Source organism: Scardinius erythrophthalmus (genome assembly GCF_964197995.2).
Source record: "Scardinius erythrophthalmus genome assembly, chromosome: 3".
In the NCBI taxonomy this organism is placed as follows: domain Eukaryota; kingdom Metazoa; phylum Chordata; class Actinopteri; order Cypriniformes; family Leuciscidae; genus Scardinius; species Scardinius erythrophthalmus.
The window spans coordinates 38,860,398-38,883,489 of NC_138223.1; the positions used below are offsets into that span (position 1 = coordinate 38,860,398).

General features: G+C 36.9%; 1 protein-coding gene across 1 annotated transcript in view; it reads left to right on the plus strand.

Moving 5' to 3' along the window:
• The window catches only part of sorcs3a (sortilin related VPS10 domain containing receptor 3a), a gene marked incomplete at its 5' end in the record, with an annotated part of 250,852 nt that overhangs the window by 26,107 nt on the left and 201,653 nt on the right, over positions 1–23,092 (plus strand). The gene's annotated exons all lie outside the window — the stretch shown is intronic.

Sequence of the window (23,092 nt, forward strand, 5' to 3'; positions counted from 1 at the left end):
TCATGTTCTTTTTGAGATTTGAGAGGCCCAGATGTGCTTTCGAGGAAGAATCCTTTTGTGACTTTTTCGAATAATCTTCCTCAATTATATAAAAAAATTTTTGTAAACTTTTGCTTTAAAGGGGTCATATAATGTCATTTTTGTACAAGCTAATATGATTCTTTAGGGTCTAAATTAAAAGTTTGTAATATACTTTAATTAAAAATTCTCATTAGTATTGTAAGAAAACACTAATTTTACCTGGTCAAAAACAGCTCTGTTTTCAGCACGCCGTTTGAGTGCATGTGTCTTTAAATGATAATGAGCTTTGCTCACCCCGCCCCTCTGTTCTGTGCGCGTACACCGTTTGTAACACAATTTAACACAATAACCATAACGCGTTGTTTATTATAAACATGGGATTATGAATTATATTGAGAACGTCATACATAGAAAACATGCCGTGATGTACCCTGAGTGTAAAAATAGCCGCATTCATCATGAAGCGTGCAGCAAGCGATTTGCAAAGATTAATATAAAGGTTAATAAAACGTTACACTCACTCACTTCTTCTGGAGGTGCAGCAGGAACACGAATAGTTGGTACTGATCCTTTTTTCAGGAGCAGCTTCTTAGCAAAACCAGCTTTTTACTGACCTCGTTTGTAAAGCAGTCTGGTGAAATGATTCGCGCAAACATGAAAGCATTGACGTTGATCGTGGGGAATATTCCCTTCGAAAACAAACACAGCCACTGTGTCTTCAGCGGTTCGGATTTAGGAACATCAATATGACTGCTGTGTTCGTTATTGCACCCAAGAACACCACAATCGCTTAGACGCCATTCTACTCAGTGCTCCAGCTATCAGCAATGAACGCGCCTGTCGGCGCGTGCTATGATTGACAGCTCGCTCACGAGGGCGGGTCTGTGTTGAAACGCTGCTGTCAATCAACCATTGTGGGAGGGGCGTCGATTTTGTGACGTCACAAAATCGAACAGCTTGATTCAGGAGAGGGAGAAACATATAAGAAGATAAAAAAAAAAAAAAACACTGGATGGATTTTTATCATTTTATGATGGTTGTGTACAGGCACTGCCAACACACATTTCAGTACAATCAACTTGTAAAAGTGCATGTACCATTATATGACCCCTTTAACTTTCTATGTGAGAAGTATTGCATTACTTATGTCTTGGGTCTCAGATAACTGTTAAATGCAATGAATTTTCATTAGGGTGAAGCCAATGGCAAAATTATTTATATCTCTATGGTAAATAAAAGGGAAAATGTTCTTTATAGGTCATAGGCATCAAATTCTGTAGTTGTTTACTTTAATATGTTTTTTTTTTGTTTTGTTTTTTTACATTGTGTTTTTGCTATTCTGAATAATGGAAAAACATTGGAGGACCACGAAGTCATGTATGTATATATATAATGTATATATATGTATATGTATATATGTATGTATATGTATACATGTATATGTATACATTTAGATATGCATACATTTTAACATTAAATGTTAAATTTTGATGTTAAATCCACTATCGTTTTATATGGAATTGTTCTAGTCTACACTGTAATTAATGCAATTACATCATAACTGTAATTAAATGACTCCCTTACTTTACTTTTTCAAGAGAAAATTAATTAATAATGAGTTAGACCCAACACTGCTCAAATCACTCCTCATTTCACATATACCTGTTAGCATATGCTGTGATTTTTGGAATAATCCACTCTTCAGGATGCGATTTAAAGAGGAAAGTTAATTTGTCCAGTAAATTAAATTGGTCCTTTTAAGGAAATTCAATACACCTCGAAAACGAGGGGGAAAAAAATGAATAGGAGAAAGTGGTGTAAGACCACCTGCAGGTTATTGGTCATTAACTCTGGCTCTCCGAAGACTGCTGGGCTGCATCAATATTGGCCAATATTGCCCACGGCTTCAACAGGACCTTATGCGCAGGGCTGGCTAGCTGTGGCACTAATGTATTGGCTAAATTATTCTCACAGCCCACATAAGGGAACGAGGGAGGGTTACAAAGTGAACGCAAGTCAAACTGAACGTGTTTGAAGCTGTTGCTGGAGGGATGCAGCACAGCAGACATTATGGTGAAAGAAAACCACTATTTTTTCTCTTTCAAAGCATCCACCCACATGCTGCGTTTCTCATCTATGCTGTTTACTCTCCACCCTGGATGGTATTGTGCATTTTAGCCCCCCTAATGTGTCATGTTTATATATAAAATACAAATGTGCCATTTTATTAATGTCAGTGGCTGTTAAAGGCCCATGAGTTGCAGATGTACCGAAATCATGTTAGCATCACCTCGGTTATGGCCACTAATAAAGCTAGAAGCATATGCGTGAGGGGTAATTCCAAAAAGATGTGTCTGCAAAACATCATCATAAAATCATTTAATAACTTAATTTTATAACAAGGCAAACCATTCCCATTTTAATGACCTTGTATAATTATATCTGAGCTGAAATATAGCATAGAACCAGTCAAAATATACAGTAAATGTCAAACTTATTTATGATATGTACTAGTGAGTTGAATCTGAGCATTTTACGTTTACATGAATGTTTTTAGGAAATGCTTTCTTGCTAAAGAAGCTCTCCTCACATAGAAAAGTTGCGCTCAACACAGGCAACCCAATGCCATGAGAAAATATTTGATTTTGTAGGTTATTTGTATGGACAAAACATGCAGGTTTCCCCCATCCCGAAACCCAACACTGTGTCCTAACTGTCTACACCAGACGCCACGCGACTATTGGTGCTTTCACTAATTTACTAATAATTCACATTTCAATTCAATCAACATTTATTTTACCTTATATGCATCTTGGATGTATTAATGCTCTGAGCTTGTTACAGTTCATTCTACAGTTGTCTTCTCTGTGAAGGATATGAAAAAAGTCAAAACTTTTAATAATTCAATTTCTTACCTTTTTGGAACAACCTTCACATTGGGAGCGTGTTCACTAAAATGCTGCAGTTCACTATATGTATCTGTAAGAGGTCTTGATTGAATTTTGAAGAAGGCTAGAAAATCTTGATGGTATTCTGAATTTGACTGGTTCTATCTGAACACACAGGTGTTCCTGTTGCTTCTACCACTGAGAAGTAATTGATCGTAGAGGCCAGACTGGTGTGGGTTTGTGTGATGAAGTATTGCATGTAATACGTGACCAGCGGTGGCTGCAGGATTCTGATTCCATGGTGTGAACAGCAATTTTTGAGAAAAACCTCAGAACATAATTTGTGTTTGTTTTCGCAAAAGTATAAAGACAGACTTTACGTGGTTGTGAGTTTGTATTGATGTTCTACATAGATTTGGGCACCACTTTATATAGGCTATTGGAAACCCTGTAGGTTAGGAAGATTGAATTGTAAAAGTGTATCCAAAAGATGTAATGAAATGCTAAACCAGAGATCAGCAGTTGTGCTACATGTTGATGCCTCCTAGAAGACCCCCAGAGCACTCCTTAGACTGTGAAATGCAACGTAAATAGATTTTCCCCAACTCTACATCATAAAAAATACATTTGCAACTATCCTGGGATTCCTACATCAATTTCGATAGCACTTTATTTGGTTGAACTTTATTTTACATTATAAAACGGCTAGTTCCAGTCCTTGATTCTGATTGGCCAATAGCTGTGTTTTATTCACGATAAAACACGGCTATTACGATTCCCCCAACGGTTCTATGTATCACTACACAACGCCCCTAGAAACCAATCTTAGCAACGTAAACATGTGCTAGAAGCTTCTAGAGTAGAGTATTGTGAGAGATCGAGTAAGTGAGTGTACCTTTATTTACAGTTGCATTTTCCTTCAGGTCAGTCCCATATTCGTAATAAAATACCCGTTTGAATGTCCGCCGCCTGGGATATGGCTCTGACCATAGATATCACATAAAGGCTAGATGGCTCAAGGCGGAGTCACTTCCGGCATCACCGGCGGCCATCTTAGGACAGGGCTCTGTGAATTAAGGTGAGTGAGCAGCACGCACACAACTCCTCTTATCTCGCTGAAATCTGGACGGATTTACAAACGGTTTGGTTTCTTATAAACGTTATTAACGTGGCTATAATTCTGAATGCTTAAACATTTTGAACATAATTATTCATATGTATGCAGTATAATAGCTGCATCTCTGACGTTTAAAACAAACCAAACCGTTTGAAAATCGGTAGAAAATTGAGCAAGTTATGGTTATTTAAAAGTACATGCACCATGTTATGAGTGAGCGAGCACCCTGTCGTAAGATGGCCGCCGTGTGCGGATGTCGAGCTCCATTGGCCAGCAGCGCGGACGAGCCATCTAGCCTTTATATGATATCTATGGCTCTGACACCTAGTCATTTGTCAGTTGTGTCTTGCTACTCCGTGTTCACAAGTTTTAATCCTTTCAAAATAAAAGTCTTCTCTACTGACAGACTCACTCATAAAGACAGTCTTTGCAGCCATCTAATGGCGAAATAATGTTGCTGTTCACGGTTTGGGAATCATTTTTCAAGCGGAAGGAAGGCTTTTAGTGGTTTTACTTCATGAAAGTTGCATTGATACATATTTGATGGCTTTAATATGTGTATTGTGTGGTAACCATTTTATAAAAGCAATAAGGTATAGGTATTGCTTACGCACGTGTACTTACCTAAGAAAGTAATATAAGGTAACTAACGTTACATGGGTTAAGGGTAGGTTCAGGGTTACCTAGTTACTGTAAAAATTATAACAAGTACATAGAATGTACATGGGGAACAGGACTGTAAAAAAAAGAGCAACCTCAATTTCAATATGAATGAATATATTGGGTTGAGAAAAGTCTTTATTTGTTCCAAACACACAGTGTGTAGGCAGTGAATGTGTCCTTCATAATTCTGCCTATAGTAAACATCATCTCGTTCTTCATCTACTTTGGCAGCCTTGTCTTCCTCCCAAGGCGTGTCCAGGAGGTCTTCCAGTACAGTCTGTGCACAGCAATATTATCTTGCATGACAGTCGCAATTTACAGTTGCTTGGGCATGGCAAACTGCAATCCATCAGATGATTTATTAATGTTCCTCAAACAGAGCCTCCACCTTCCTGCACTCCACCACAGTTTGCCTGTCTGTGAGGCCTTTTAAGCCTCTCTTGATCATCTATTTCCGGTAAATAAAGTGTAAAAATGGACTCAGGTTCATGATAGGTTTGAATTTGTAATTTAGTTTTTACTTCTATTTTATTTTCAATTTGTCTTTTCAGTTTGGTGTAGTTTTTGATATAGTGAAGAGGACTGTACATTTAACTAAAATGTTTAACTGTGATCAGTTTCGCAGCACAGTCTAATGTTGTTTATTTTTGTAAATATTTTTTCCCCAGTGTTTTTTTATTATTATTAACTCTTTCCTCGCCAGCGTAAAAAAAAAAAAAAAGTTCCCAGCATTTTTGATAATTTTCACTAAATTGTCATGGCCCCCAGTATATTTTGTTTGGATATCTGAACATACAATATATGAAAAGAAAGAACAGATAAAAGAAAGTGTTTTTATCAACAGTTGAATGTAAAAATAAATAAATAAATGAGCGCACATACCATGCGTGCGTGTGAACTCGACAATCGACTACTGTGGACTTCGGCCGAAAACAGGTATTAAAGGGGTGGTTTACTGCCTTTTTTCTTTGCTTGATTGTGTTTATGGGCTGCAATATAACATGTCTTCGTGTTTCGTTTGTTAAAAAACGCCTTATTTTTCATAAATTTCACCTTTATTGTAAGCCGCTTCCTCCTCTGTCATTTGAACGACCGGTTGACTTCCTGAGTCTATGAAACCACTCCCTCAGAAAGAGGCAATGAGCTCAGATTGGTTAGTTCGGCCGGTGTGTTGTAATTGGCTAAACTGCGTCCGGAATCTTCACGCCCATTACCTTTACGGGCGACAGTTGCATGTGCTCCGGTCAAATGTAATGGTGTCAATATTGCCTCATCAGTTTGAGCCAGAATCAGACCCAGAGAGCGGTGATGAAGAGAGTCAAGCAGAACCTCCGCAAACACGGCTCTTACTAAACGTTTCTGAATGGTAATTTATTTTATTTTATTATTATTCTCTCAAAGAATTTCCATACGCTGTTACTTGAAAATGCTACTGCTGTTTGTTAGCTTTTGAGATACGCTTTCCCCCTGATTAAACATTTAATATAACTGAATACATGACTGAGTAATACCGTTTTTTAAAGATATTGTTTTATTGATAGAATGAACAACCGTTTAACTATTCACAAAGCTTAGTTTACTCAGTTTGTCGTTTTCTTTAGGTGTACATGTGATAACAGCAGCTGAAGTTTGCTGTTGCGATAATTTTTTGAAGTTTGTACACGTTTGTCTTATACACACAAAATAGCATCGAACTGACTAGCTACTATAAACAAACAGCTTTGGCATTGGTTTGCGTTCTTGATCAAATAAAAAAATTACGTCATTAAGTATACATGGAAAATACGTTTACAAAATTTGTACATATTACAAATTCGGGTCCAAAATGTTTGTACGCGTTTGTCATATACTAAAGCCAGCGCTGGCATTTTTTTACATCCTTGATAAAACTAAAACATTACGTCTTAAATTATACAGGCAAATACATTTAAAATGATTAAACCTTACTTGCAGGTTGTGGCCTCTGGCTTTAAAGCTGTAACTGCTTCATGTTGTAGTAATAGTTTCTTGTTGAATCCGGCATTGAACTCGTGTAGATTCTGGAAGCTGTCTTCCGTAAAATGTGCAGCACAGAGAGCTAAACTACGATTGTAATTGTCAGGAACATAACCAAACTTAAATTTTAACCATTGTTGACGAACTACAGCGTCTGTAGGAAGCCTGAACACAGAAGACCTGACAGCTACAGCTCTCCACTATAACTCCTCCTCTTCGACAGCAGAACATGTTCCGGAGGGAGGGTGGATGTAAATGTATGGGTTAGTTACGTATAAAACCCGGGAAGTATCTCGTTGTAGTCCCATTCGAGACGTTTTTGTAGGCATTAAACTTCCTGATTTTTAAAAGACAATATCTCCGCTTATGTTGAACTTTAAGCGCAGCAACTTTGCAGATACTGTTCATGCACCAACAGCAACATTACACAGTATTTAAAATGAAAAAAGTGAAATAGCAATCAACCACCCCTTTAAATACAGGTATGTGAGCTGGCTGAATTAACATCATTTTTATTCATATCTTTCACATCTACTGCAGTCAGATTCACTCGTGTATGTTCACTCTGAAGGAATCACTCACATTAGCTGTGCACTTGTAATGACACATCAAGGATGTTAAGAGGCTAAAAGCTGGTTTAAAACTGCCCTATTGAAGTCAACAGGGTGCAAATTTTAAAAAGAGGATAACATGGTGTAGGCAACACCGATTTTTGTCGTTGTTCTCTGTACTGACAGCACTCCAAATTTACAAAAAAATGAGCTCAATGTTAAAATTGACCGGAGTTCTCCTTTAAAGCAAAAACACATTCTGAGAGTGCAGTAAGACAAAATACACTCATATTTTTTTTTTTTAAATATCTTATGTAAAGTTACTTCTCAAGTAAATATACAACATCTTTCTTCAAGGCTTTTTAGAATTTTTAACATGAAAATTAGACACTGATTAAAAATAGGATTTTTTTTTTTTTTTGGCAATAATCTTTATCACTAGCAATGATTCTGCAGGTCTCTAGCAATGTTGGTCAGTAATGAGCTGATTTTCTCTGTGCCAGTGGACAATGTCCTGGTTTGAGAAACATATCTCCACTGTTAACTCTTAAGGATGATCTTGATTTACATATACAGGAAACCTGGACACAGTCAGAACCAACCTGGTCTCACAAGTAAATTTGCCATTTATAGTTTGATAAACCTCAGCAATCCAGGCACTGCACAAGTCTGCTGAAAATCAATGGCTAGATTACAAGGAAAATGTCACATTGCTCTGAGCCTTTCTGAACTTTTTGTCCTCTAATTCTTTTGCACTTTTTAGCCCTTTTTTTATTAAGTGACCTTCCCCCTTGTACAGGGACATTTTGGATTCTCAGTTTTCCCTCAGCCTTTAATTTCTTCACCAATCCTGAGCAAAGTATATGATATCTGCCTGCAGCTGAACATCAATGTCTCCACAATTTGTGCAAAAGCTTTGATTATGTGTTTTGAGGGCATGTTCTCTGTCCGCTTCTTATTTCCAAAAATTAGTTCCTAGTGGCTTTTTTTCATGGGGACAAAATACAGCAATAATGAAAGAGGGAGGGCGGGAAACCCCTTAACTCCTTTTCTATTCTCTCTCTTATAAAAATGTGAATCAGAGCTGCAGGACGTGCTGAATACAGGTTGAAAGCATCCACACAACAATCTCCTGAATTTCTTCTTATCATCTTTGGACCTTTTCGTCTAACTATGTCAGATCATAGTCGACTGCTAATGTCAAACTTTCAGAGCCTCGTCTCTCTAAAGTCCAAATGCTAGTGGAGCAGCATCAGTGGTGCCATTTAAATAGGCTAAACCTAAATATTTAACAGAGCTGGAGCTTTGTTAGATCGTCTCTGACAAGACCCCTCATTAAATAACAAACTGAGGATTTGACTATGCCAAAGTAGGTCTTGTCTGATTCTGAATCTAAATTACGCTGCTGGTTTCATTCAACGTGTTACAGAGCTAGAGCTTCCATGAGACATTGTCCCTTGAAAAGAAAACATATTATCAGTTGTGTCTGCTGATTCTGAAGCACAATGTTGATAAAAGGCTGTTGTTAAATGTGACTTTGCTCTAAGGAAATTCTCCAGTGGGAACCGCAATGTTCATGTGTTCCAGTTACAGTTTTCTTGCCACTAAAAGAAGCGCTGAAATGATTGTACTGGGATATTTAGACAACTTAAGTGGTTCTTTTCAAACTTTCCTCTCTTAGATCAATTATTTCTGGATTGCTTTATGCTAACCATATGCATTCGCTATTAGCAAACTTTTTCCTCTTCCAAAACGTCAGTTAAGATCGAGCTTGTACCCAAGCCCTTAAAATCTGGCACCTATACATTGTCACAGAAAACTTTCAAAGACCCCTTTGCAGGCTGACTGCAGTCAAGAGAAACTGATGGGAAAGTCATGATCCAACATCACCTATCAAATATAGACGAAAAGTGAGAGACAAGTGGAGGAGCTGTTTTTGTGTTCCACCAATTCTCACTCAAGGCTTCTGATGCACTCTGTCAAAAGTGTTGAGAGTTTCAGGGCTCTGTGTGCACAAATTTCCGAGCGCTGGTGGTTAATTGGCAGTTCGGATAAGGTCTACCCCACATAGTGGGGACAGCTCAACAGCTGGAGCTTTCAGGGGATAGAGAGGGATTTGGGCTTTTGTTTTATCTCTTTTCAGCAGCTTTAGTCCCGTAGGTCATTTTGAACTCTGTGATTGAGGGCAACTGATAGGCCATAATCAGTCAGAAGTACTTTATAGAATGGATTTTCAATTTGTGATCGGATTGACTTTTTTTTTTTATAAAAAAAAAAGATATGCGCTGCAATTTAAATGAGTAGGGTTCAAAATAGAGTTAATATGCTTAACCTTAAAAAATTTTGGTTTGATTTTCAGCTGTTACTAAAGTTTGGGTCTGTATACATTTTAAAACCCGGATTTGTGCATTATTATTAATTATCATTATAAATCTAATATTAAATCACATTAAATAATACATTTTTTAAAATAGTAAATTGAAGATTTTAAAGGGGCTAATTTGGCACCAGAAGTTTGCTAGTTATTGATTTCCCATCACCAAGACTGCAATTATTTGATAAAAAAAATACAGTAAAATCAATCATGATTACTAAAGGATCATGTGACATGGAAGACTGGAATAATGATGCTGGAAATTCAGCATTGACATTACAGAAATAAATTACATTTTAAAATATAAAACAGTTATTTTAAATTGTAATAATATTTCACAATATTACTATTTTTACTGTATTTTTGATCAAATAAATGTAGCCTTGGCAAGCATAAGAGTATTTCTTTCAAAGGCATTTAAAGATCTTGATTACAAACTTAAACGATTTGGAATATTTAAATATATTTTTGGAATATATTTAACAGTTTCTTCAAATAACTGGTAACACGTTCAATTAGTTTGAATACAGTCACATATTAGGTGTGTTTAAAAACTAGTTTACTATTTTAATGCCTTGTCATCCATCCATCCATTCATCCATCCAACCGTACCTTCCTACCGTACCGTACCTTCCTACCGTACCGTACCTTCCTTCTGTACCTTCCTACCGATCCTTCCAACCGTACCATACCGTACCTTCCTACCGTACCTTCCTACCGTACCTACCTAACGTACTTTACTACCTACTGCAACCTTCATACCTACCGTACCGTACCTATCTACCGTACCTTCCTCCCCACCATAACTGTAGCACCTTCCTACCTACCGTACCGTACCTATCTACCGTACCTTCCTCCCCACCATAACTGTAGCACCTTCCTACCGTACCTTCTGCATCTTCTTACCGTACCTTCCAACAGCACCATACCACACTGTACCTCCATACCTACCTTCCTACCATACATTCCAACATACTGCACCTACTTACCGTACCTATCTACCGTACCTTCCTCCCCACCGTAACTGTTGCACCTTCCTACCGTACCTTCCTACCAACCGTTCCTTCTTACCTTTTGTAAAATTGCAAATTGTGTTTATTGATCACATAAATATCTATGAATCATCTTTGGGGTTTTACTGTCTCTAACTCTGTCTCTTTTGTTGCTTTTGGCTTCAAAGGCCATTCAGATCAACCTGTTTGTGAGTGGGTTGGTAGTTATAGCCAATTGTTTAGGCCTCATCTTCTCTAGAGGAAGATGCTTAGAAAGCCAAAATCATTAATTTATTTATTATTAAGTATGAAAACGGATGAGTTCACTACTTGTTGTGTTAACGTTTTAAAGGTCCCGTTCTTCGTGATCCCATGTTTCAAACTTTAGTTAGTGTGTAATGTTGCTGTTAGAGCATAAATAATATCTGTAAAATTATAAAGCTCAAAGTTCAATGCCAAGCGAGATATTTTATTTAACAGAAGTCGCCTACATCGAACGGTCCGTTTGGACTACACCCCTCTACATCCTTCTTTAATGACGTCACTAGAACAGTTTTTTGACTAACCTCCGCTGACAGGTATGCTCCCTCAACTCTACCGTGTTTACTCAGCTCTTACGGTGATTTTCAGAAGTAAAACTGACGCTTTTTGTGTGATGTACAATAAACTTTATTAAACTCATCAGTATATGTTTGATCATCATTCGGACCTGGTCCGAAACAGCAGACTTGTAGGCTATTAATAAATAATGGATACATACAAGCAGATGACAAATACGTTATAATAACCGTAATTAAACTACTAAACTATACCTGTTCCATCTCTATACAGCACTCTGACTCTGTAGGCATTATTGTCCAACTCGAACTGAACACCGTTACTGAGAGTTTCTGATATTATCATCATTCCGTGAGATGAAATTGTCCTGAGAGACTGTGCGCGAGCTCATGAAGCTCCGCCCCCTGTGCCGTCCAGCAGCAGCTTATTTGCATTTAAAGGGCACACACTAAAACAGCGCGTTTTTCTGAGCCCCAAATAATGACAATTTAAACATGCTGTAAAAAATGATCTGTTGGGTATTTTGAGCTGAAACTTCACATACACACTCTGGGGACATCAGAGACTTATTTTACATCTTGTGAAAAGGGGCATAATACGGGACCTTTAAAGCTCTTCACCGTCAGACCAGAGTATCAGTCTCAATTCTGCTGCTGAAAACGTGTCAAAAATAGTTTGTGACTATCATTTCTAAGAGATAATTTTGTTGTGTCAGATATTGCATCTGTGTGCATTAAGTACTTTTATATGTGTAGACACCTCAGGGTGTATAAAGCCATCCTAAACCTGGGTTTTAGAACAGACTCTTTTATCCCTCTCAGCTATTACAAGGATCATTACCCCAAAACATGATATCATGTGTCATGCTTCATTTTACTGACACTTGCCCTTGGAGTGAACCTACAAAAAATGTAAAACTGATCACCTCACTGCACAGGAAGCTTCAACGCTGGTGGGTAAGATCAGGTGGAACCCATTTTTTTCCCTTCTGATTAACCGTTGTAATGTATGTCTCAACCTAGCAGATTACTCTATGTTTAGAGCCTGGGCAAATTTAAAGCCACAGTAGCACTTTTCTTTTCTCCTATCTATCTATCTATCTATCTATCTATCTATCTATCTATCTATCTATCTATCTATCTATCTATCTATCTATCTATCTATCTATCCATCCATCCATCCATCCATCCATCCATCCATCCATCCATCCATCCATCCATCCATCCATCCATCCATCCATCCATCCATCCATCCATCCATCCATCCATCCATCCATCCATCCATCCATCCATCCATCCATCCATCCACCCAGAGAGAGAGAGAGAGAGAGAGAGAGAGAGAGAGAGAGAGAGAGAACACTACAGATTTAATTGCTTGGTTAATTGCCAAAACAGTTTAATTGCTTACCACTGCAGCAATGTTTGCCATAAGTTATTGATGATAAAAAAAATATAATGAAAAATTGCTATATATAAGATTTTTACAATTTAAAAGAACTGTTTATTTTTAATATTACTATTATCAGTTCACAATAGTTTTTTTTATAGAAAAATAGAAACTAATATTTTAGTGCAAAAACTACAATTCAATAGTTTAGGGTATAATAAAAAGAATAAATAAATAAATTAATACTTTCATTCAGCAAGGAAAGATCACAGTAAGTCATAGTAAAGACATTTAAAATGTTACAAAAGATTTCTATTTCAAATAAAGGCTGTTCTTATCAACTTTCTATTCATAAAAAAAAAAAAAATCCTGAATTTCCCCCCCCCAAAATCACAGTTTCCACACAAGAAAATTGCATATTAACAAAGATGACACATCTGTCGTGTTTTTTTTTTTTTTTTTATTCCAAACGTTTGACCGGTAGTATATGTGCAATATTTATTCCATTTAAGTGAAAGAAAAACAATTTAAAATAAATATAATAAAAAATAAAATTTTTAAATATATAAGATGTGTATAGTGCAGTCTGGCTTAAATCACAGTTTATGTTCCAATCTGTCATGAATTTTAGCCAAGAACTTCATACAATCTGACAAGCAACGCTTCTGTCAAAAAAGCACAGTTTGCACCCAGCTTCAGTCTCGGCCTCAGATGGCACAGCGTCGAGTATCCTCAGTAGGCTACGCTTACTGACCATCTGATGCATATTGCAAACACAACTAGAAAGCACATGTGAAAATTGAAAACTGCAACACAACTTTTGGGAGTTGGAGTCAGTCTTCCGAGACTAACACAATAAAAGAACAATGAATTTATATTACAAATGCTTGAGAAAGAACTCATGTAAATTTGAGTTTGCAAGATTTGCAGGTTTATGGTTAGGCCTAGGCTACTATGGAAGCTTTTTTCGTTTTTTTCAGAATAAAACATTTTAAAAGATTATTGCGACTTTTTATCTAATTGCGAGTTTATACCTCGCAATTCTGACTTTATAACATGCAATTGCGACTTTATCATGCAATTCTGACTTTATATCTCCCAATTGTTATAAAGTGAGAATTGCGAGATATAGGCTAAACATGCAATTCTGAGAAAAAAAGTCAGAATTGTAAGTTTATTTCTCGCAATTGCGAGTTTATAGGCCTATCTCACAATTCTGACTATATAACACGCAATTACGACTTTATATCACACAATTTTGACTTTATAACACGCAATTGCGAGTTTATATTTCACAATTCAGACTTTATAACAGGCAATTACGACTTTACATCAGAATTGTGAGATGTTAACTCCCAATTGTGAGAAAAAAAGTCAGAATTGTGAGATAAAAAGTCGCAATTACCTTTTTTATTTTTTTATTCTGTGGTGGAAACAAGCTTCCATATGTTTCAAATCATTGAAAGATATATATATATATACACTTTTAGTAGCAAGTATATTAAAGAGGGGGAAATGCAATCAGGATATTATGTGAATCAGTTGCCCTTATCACCTGGGATTGATTTTTGCTTTTAAAAACCCATTCAGCACCTCTTTCTCTTCAACTGCCCACAACCATAATTGTGAAAGCACAATAAAGACAAATAAAAACAGGGATATTTGAACTCAAAATGAACAAGTTGTGGCGTTCCACATGGCGTACAACCTAGAGCAATCTAGTCGGCACTGTGACAAATTATGCTAATTATCATGCCACTTCAACCCAATGCATCAAGACAGTTGATTAGCGGTGAGTGAACTTTATGTTCCCTTTCCGCTTGCAATAATGCGCCAATCGAGCCGAGCGCCACAGTGAATCCACTGCATGTCCCTGTGATCATTAGTGGCTAGCAGCTCATGCTAATTGAGTTTATTCAAAACGTCTACCTTATCAAATATGTATTCTTAGAACAAGGTGCATTGACGCAATGATAGTGAAGGCTGTCATTAATACGTTTATGTACGCATGTATATTTGCCATTAATATTAGATAGTAATAGTAATTGGGTTAGTAATAAAAAGGGGTTGTTCATTTCCAATTTTGCTAGTAGTGTATGTATCAAGCCTGATTTGGTTTACATTACACATGCAAAGTCAATTCTCAATTCCATTTTCTCCTCATCTTCATAACTTTAATTAGCAACCCAGTGAAAATGAATGGTTGTGAGTGTGAGTTAAGATAAGAGTTGTATCAAGTGACATGGTGTTTTTCAGCACTAGCTCAGTGTCTGAAATCTCATTAGTTTCTACACAGTTTTGAAGGATCCAAAATTGTGGAAGTAATTAAAAAAGTGACTTTGAAAAGATTTTTGTTTATTTTGCTGAGAGAGACCAGGGGCCTTATTTATGAAGACGTGCGTATAATGATCCAAAATGTAAATGCGCATCAGTTTCCAAAATGTTCATGAACAAAATGGAAAGAAAAAAAAGCGTGGAAGGTTTCTATACGTGTGTGAATGAACATATATTATTTTTTATTGTTTTCATTTCATGATGTAATTAATTCAAAGCTCATTTGCTCATTTATGCATATAATTATATTAATACATATTGTGATTCCCTATTTATCTTTACATTATCATATTGTAATGTTGAATTTATTGAATTATTGGTTCATGAGCAGCAATAAGTTTGTGCATGCTCTTTAGTTGATGGATGCATAGGAACATTTTAATATCAGTCTCTGCCTTTATTAATCCAGATTTGTTCCTCTTTTTCAACGTTTCGATAAAAATCAAATCTTAAAGATCGCATATGGGTTTTATAAATAGCTATCCATCCAAAGTTGCAAATTTAACTAATGCGCAAAATTGGAATATTGTAAAAACATTTGCGAATGAAGCATAAATTCAAATTAGCACAAAATATCAGTAGTAGCCTAGAAACTAATGGAAGTTGCTGCAACCGGGGAAACCACTGTGTTTTTTTTTTTTTTCTCCATTATAAATGACTTGCGTCTGCAGAGCGAGCAGACAAAACACAATAAACGCTGACATGTTATTTTGCATTCGGATGCTAAAGTATAGTGTTTGGGAATGCAAGCATGACATTACTGAGACGTTACTGAGAGGGAATTAAACTAAATAATTTTGATGACAGACTTTGGCTTAGGCATTTCAGAATGATCAAACCAACATTTGAGATAGTGTGCGATGAAATCGGTCCGCTGGTTAGTCCAGTTATCCAATCACATCCACTGTTGGGACAAAGTCGCATGAGTTTTTTTGTTTGTTTTTTTTCGCATAGAGGGATTTATTCGGTATGTGTTTACATTGTAGTGCATTCCTGCGTCTCAATTCTTCGCCCTAAAAGTATGTACTGCTTTTGTGAAGATAAATTAGATACTTTTGAGCGTGTAGGAAAAAGTAGACAAACTTTTGGACATACTATCACGTCATACAAATGCTTCTTTAAAGGAGAACTTGGTAACTTTTTTAACTTAATAAAACTGTCTAGAAATCATTTGGATGGTTAAACAACCTGTTTGGTGATATTGGTGACTTTCCCCACTCCCCCCAGCGTTCCCAGGCGGAAAACCAACCTTGCAACTTGGGGACTACCGTCCCGGCAAAATAGAAATTGGAAGTCTCGTGAGAAGCGAGAACGAGAAAGAGAACAAGAACGAGCGCGAAACACGAATCGCTTTACGGCAATTCAACATAAACACACACGCATGTATGATGTATTACCAGATTACCCACCTCGGTAGACATAGCTCCACATGATACAGTTGGCTTGCTCCGATCAAAACAAACGCACATGAGCAGCGGTAGAGAGGGGGAGGAGGCCGCCGCAAGTGAGTCTTTTACGACCGTGTTGTGAAATATACGCCCCCCCACAGCTGTAGGGGGAGCTCGTGTGGAAAACATGTGACAACAAAAGGGAAAATCAGCGAAGAAGTGACTAGAGTTCGCTAGAGTTGCCGAGTTCTCCTTTAACGGTTGCTCTCTGTCGCATCCTGTCACCAAAAGCTGGCCTGTCAATCATCTTGTCACAGTTAAAATCCTCCACATTTCATTAAATCTGATTTCCTACCGTATCGGAGATAAATGCAGAAGCACGTTGATCTGCAGTCGTGGGTCTTTCAGTCGGAGACTCATATAAAGTATGCATAATGATTAGGGGTGTAACGATTCGTTTTTAACAACGATTCGTATCGCGATTCGTGGTTGTCGATATGATTCAAGGACGATATTGGTTCATTTAGAACGATACGATCCGAAATGATTCAGTGACTTGAAATTGATTCAGTGACTTTTTTGCCAAAAATTCTTGTAAGGGAATCAGGTATCAATTAATTATGGATATAAACAAACAAGTAAACAACAATTAATGTCAAATGCATTCACATTTTATTTGAATAAAGTAGGGCTGCACGATTATGACAATCATAATTGTCGATTATTCCCTTGGCATTTGGAAACAAACAACAATTAGGCTACAATGGTGATACACAATACTTAGAAGAACTGGTAAAGAAACATGGAAACTGCTCCTGATAAATAGCAACACACATGACATACCAATAACATAATTTATTGGTATTTTACTTTTATTTCGTAACTTATTTACGACATTGTATGCTCGTATTTCTTTTGCGCTTTAGTGAAGTGATACAGCGCGCGCCGGCACATTTGCGCGTGCAATTAAAGAGTGCACACTACGAGCACAGTATCAGACATGAAATTTCGTTTTTCTGAGGTGAGAGACTTTATTGTTACAAGTTATGAAAATAATGGTAGAATAATGACACGGACATATAGCCTGACAACATCATCTGACCGCAGATACTGAATCTGGACAAAACGTTTTTTTTTTTTTCGAATTTAAAATGCAATGACATTGAATGCTTGTAGTTTATTTTGTGCTTTATATATAGTGAAGCGATATAGGCCTACAGCACGCTCCGTCGCATTTGTGCGTGCAATTGAAGAGTGCAGTATAGCGGCTGAGAGGACAGGAAAGTCCATTTTTCTGAGGTGAGAGACTTTGCGCTGCTTGTTGTCTTTGCGCTGCTGCTGGCGCGTCAGGCATGGCGATGAATCGAGTAACGTTTAACGCCTTTATCATTAAAAGTGCTAAGAAAAAACATCCATATAAAGTCTGACGTGCTTAAATCCAATGCGTTATTTCCTAGTATCGATACAATCGATTCATTGCCTTTTAAAACGATGTTAGATCGATAAATGTCGTCCGGAAGGCCAACTTGCCGAGCACAGATCGATGTAGTTGGATCATAGGAATATAAATCGATACATCGATGTAGTTGATGAATCGTTACTCCCCTAATAATGATGCTTAAAAGTTAATGGCCTAGCGGATATTTATAAAAGTCCACATTGATATTGCAGATGGAATATAACACGGATAACATTAAATACATATTTTTTTTTATCAGGTAAAATTTTGATTAGTCACTCAAACCTTAATCTGAACCTCTCACCGTTGGTTGCGCATATCCGCCGTGTTTTGTAGTTTTTTTTAACACTTTTTACACGCGTTTGTAGTTCCTCCTCCAAAGCGCAGTGGGTTGTGGGCAATATTAGCCTTTAGAGTGTGCACGGATCCACACTTCGAAAATAGTAGACCATCCAGGGACTTCTGGCATTATTACGCCCGACTCTAGGGGAATATAGGAAACTCTAAAGAGGCGTAATAAATAAAGTAGTGCGGTTATGGAATTCCAGCAACAAATCACTCCGGTCGATAATCAAACACATACACAAATCTAAGCAAAAAAGTAATACATTTATTAAGGAATAACAAGTGAAATAAAGAGCATCTCTTCAGGGTGTCGTCCCAAAGGCCAAAATAACAAACAAAACAAATATAAAAAAGAAAAGAGGAGAGAATTAATAACCTAATCCAATAACAAAAGAAAATACATTTAACTTACCTAACTCCCTGCCAAAAACTATGGAAGCTTGTTTCCGCCACAAAATAAAAATAAATAAAAGATAATTGCGACTTTTTATCTCACAATTGCGAGTTTACATCTCGCAATTCTGACTTTATTTCTCAGAATTGCGAGATATAAAGTCAGAATTGCGTGAAATAAAGTCAGAATTCTGAGATATAAAGTCAGAGTTCTGAGATATAAAGTCAGAATTGCGAGATATAAAGTCGCAATTGCGTCTTATAAAGTCAGAATTCTGACTTTTTTTCTCGCAATTGCGACTTTATATCACGCAATTCTGACTTTATATCTCAGAATTCTGACTTTGTATCACGCAATTCTGACTTTATAACACATAATTGCGAGTTTATATCTCGCAATTCTGACATCTTTTCTCAGAATTGTGAGATATAAAGTCCAATTCTAAGGGAAAAAAAAAAGACGGACTTTTTTTTTTACCTTAGAATAGTTTATATCTCACAATTCTGACTTTATAACACGCAATTGCGACTTTATATCATGCAATTTTGACTTTATATCTCGCAATTGCGTGATATAAAGTCAGAATTCTGACTTTATTTCACGCAATTCTGACTTTATATCACGCAATTCTGAGAAATAAAGTCAGAATTGCGAGATGTAAACTCGCAATTGTGAGATAAAAAGTCGCAACTACCTTTTTATTTTTTTATTTTGTGGCGGAAACAAGCTTCCATAAAAAACAGAGCTCAAACCAATTTCAAAATAAACAAGGCAGGACACCCCTACGCTCCACACTTTTAGGATATGTTGTTTAGACATGGGGGAAACGGTTTCAGATGTTACAAAAAGTTGCACGTTCACTTGAAATTTAGAATTTTTTCACACTCAAATTTGATCATCGGCCGGAGGAGGGATTCCGGAGCTCTCAACCCGAGTACGACCGAACCAACAATGAGCTCCCAGACGAGTTCCAGCTGCGTCCTTATAAAGATCACGCCCCGACTGGACAACCAATGGCTTTCTTACACCCCATCATTGGACAACCTATTAGAAATCAGACAAAACAAGGGAGAGAAGAGGAACACGGAGAAATAGAAAAACATAAACACAGGTCGTAACAGGCATCCTCTTTTTAACATATGCTTTGGGACACACTTTTTCTAATCTCACATACTGTTTAGGATGGATAGTTTGGACATTGAGACGTAGGGTCATGTCTTCTTATCGGATAAAAAAGTATCTGCCTCAATTGAGCGCAGAAGTTTTTTATGCGTATTTTTAGGATTTATGCACATTTTGGCGTTTCCAATCAGCGTTTTTTTTTTCTTTCTTTTTTTTTTGATATCCCAAAATGCGCATACAAATAGGTGGATGGAAACATATACCAGCACTAATCTGCATAAACCAATCTACGCCTGAATGGAAACTTATGAACGCTTTTAAACCCTTGAAATGATCATATGTGGAATTTTTTGCATGGGTTGATGTGAAATGTTTTTTTTACACCATCTTTCTCAGCATTAGGGATATATACCGTTCTTTGAGACCACAATGTTCATGGCCCATTTGTTTGTAAGCACATCAATTTCTAAAGCCATCTGTGTTTCCTTTCAGTGGAAAACTCCCTGAGCGCTTTCTAATGAGCCTAGGATAATAAAAATGTTCCTGTAACATTTGCTCTTTTTTTTAAGTGTCCAGATTTTTTCCTTATCTAAAATATTCTCAGTATTAGAGTTTATCGCTAATAGTAGAAATTCTGTTCAGTGGAAATTCTGTTCAATTATTATTATTTTTTTTTGCCTAAGGCCTATGAGAGCAAACATCAGACAAAGTTAAATAGTAAATTGTTAAATAGTAAGATACTTAAATAAAACTCTATACTATACTAAATGACAATTCTGAGCGATACACTTTTCCTCTGGGTAGAATAAGGCAGGGAAAATTTGACCCTCGGCATCTTTGATGAATGGGAAGGAAAACATTTGATTAGCGTCTATGGATGCAAGATACCAAAAGCTTATCAGAAATGACCCTGGGTTGCAGTTGAATGTTTCAGATTATGTTTTGATGAAAACCGTGATGAATGATATTACTGTATTATTGTTGCATGCACCACACTTACAAAGTTTGCAAAAGCCCCAAGTTTTTTTTTTTTCTATAAACATTTCTGCTGGTGTTAAATTTAATTTTAACAAGCCCTTGCATGAACCATTTGGAATATAACAATTATGCGTCATGTAGCAAGAACGTACTGCCATAGAAAACTCCTTATCTACTTTGTGCAAGCAGGACCTGAAGTGCATTTAGGCATGAAAAGGCACTGGGTCTCGTAGCTTCGTGTAAAATTATTATTTTTTCCTTTCATGTAATGGATTCATTACTGTTCTCTTCAGATCCAAGCCCGAGGCGGTGTTTAGTCACTTCATTAAAGTGGGATACAAATGGATGCCTCTATAATTTCTGCTTCATCTGAGTCTTAGTCTGAGAACATGGTACCCGCACGACCTTAAGTGTTCATACTTTACACCTTACAGTAAATGCCAAATGTATATAATAATAATGTATAGAGGAAAGGGGGGATATTTAGATGGGTGCCTACAATTTGATTTGCCAACTCAAAATTTTAAATTTTGTTTTAGACCTTTAATAAAACCATATATAATCTGCTTTTAAATCAGAGCAGTGAGTCGAGAAATGAGTTAAATAGCTGCATTTATTAGTACAATAAAAGTCAATAGGGTCCAAAGCGTTAGCGAAACCCCACTGACTTTCATTGTACGGAAAAAAAGAATCCTTGACAAAATGAACTTTAATTTGTTTTGAGTTCCACATAAAAAAGTCATACAGGTTTAGAACAACATGAGGGTGAGCAAATGATGACAGAATTGAGGTTGAATAGGTTTTCATTTCATTATTGAGTTAAATTGAGTGGTGATCAGGCATTGAAAATGGTTGTTTTTACTGAGTGGTCGTTGCGGTTGTCATTAGCGTTGGAAAGCAACGGCAATAATCAATGTGCGCAGCTCCCAAACGTCCAATCTGCTTAGGAATAACTTTTTGATTCCCAGCTTCTGCATCTGATATCCACTAAAAAACAGCTGGAATTTTGGTTAATAACATTGACTGCCAGATGTAGGTGGATGTATCAGGTCGGGCACCCCTCATAGGCCATCCCAGCCTGGTGTTCACCACTAGAAATCACACAATATTCACATGATTTGTCAGTCTGTTACCATGTGGAAAGAAATTTGGATATTCACCAAACAAAAAAACAAAAAAAATCTTCACTAATCACTTAATTCTTTATTTTGGAGACCTGAGGTTGAATGACATTCTCCCACCGTCTGTCCCCAAATTCAGTGACTTTACCTTTGTAGAAATGCATGTGTAATGCTGTCACTTCCATCTGCTCTGGGCTGCAGTTTCCAATGCTTTTCCTCCTGGCATGGATTGGAGGAAGCTGGTTACAAAAAGCCAGCTTGAAGCTCTAAATCCAAAGCATTGCAGTTTGCAGATGAACAGTTTTACAGATTTTCTCCCAGGGAGATTGACTCAAAGACTATAGGACAGACGTTTGGCATTATCTTGAATGCACGGCTAGACATGCAATAGCCTCTAATTCTGTTGTTCTTGTTAAGTTTCTGAAAGCATAAATGTAGCTTACATTTGAATGCATATAAAGCTTGTTGCTCTATGCTACAAATCAAATCAAAGCACATTAACATTGCATAATGTTTTTTTTTAGGGTTTAGAGATCAATCAGCTGTTATGTGGTTAAAAAAAAAATATTTTTTTAACTGCCTACCTGTGGACTACAGTAACCCCAAAAGGTATGCACACACTTAAATCAAACTTAAAATGTATGAATGTTATTGCAAAAAAGCCACAATTACAAACACAAGTATTTTATTACTTTTTCATGATGAAGAACTTCATCATAAAAATTGCTGAGAAAAGCTATTCCTGAGAGAACGTCTAGCATCATTCGTTTTCAGATTTAGTTAATTTTGAGTTCAAGTAAATTACACTATACACTAGAATACACACAAATCAAGACAATGTGGGCTGAGGAGATGAAAAATATGTTGGACACTCCACCATCGGGTTCAGAATGTGTGAAAGGCTGGAGACCATTAATTCAGCATACTGAGACTCAGAGGAAGAAGTATGTCTAATTGACAGCCTGTAGTTTGGACCATCTGTGGTTAGCCTGTGGTAAGTAAAGGTCATTTGGGTAGGTGGAGGAGAGAGAAATGCGGAGATGTACCATTGAGTGGGTGTATTGACTGAAAGATATAGGGCCGAGAACATAGCCCTGAGGTATGCCAGCACTGAGAGGTTAATGAGGATGGAAAACCTGCTCCGTGAGGCACTGTTAAATTCATCAATGGAAGAATAAATGTAAGGTTGGGGGTGGAATAGAGGTGGGTTGTGAGGGGATGATGGCAGTTGAGGAAATGCACTCTAGAGAGACAGTGTATACATTTTCTGAATCTGTATTTTTAACATTATTTATTGCTACAAGTCTTTTCAGTCTATTATGGGAGGGGGGGAATAGTCACCTTAAAGGTATTAGTAATACGTATGAGAATATTAGACACTCTTTTACAGCATATGGTCAGATGTC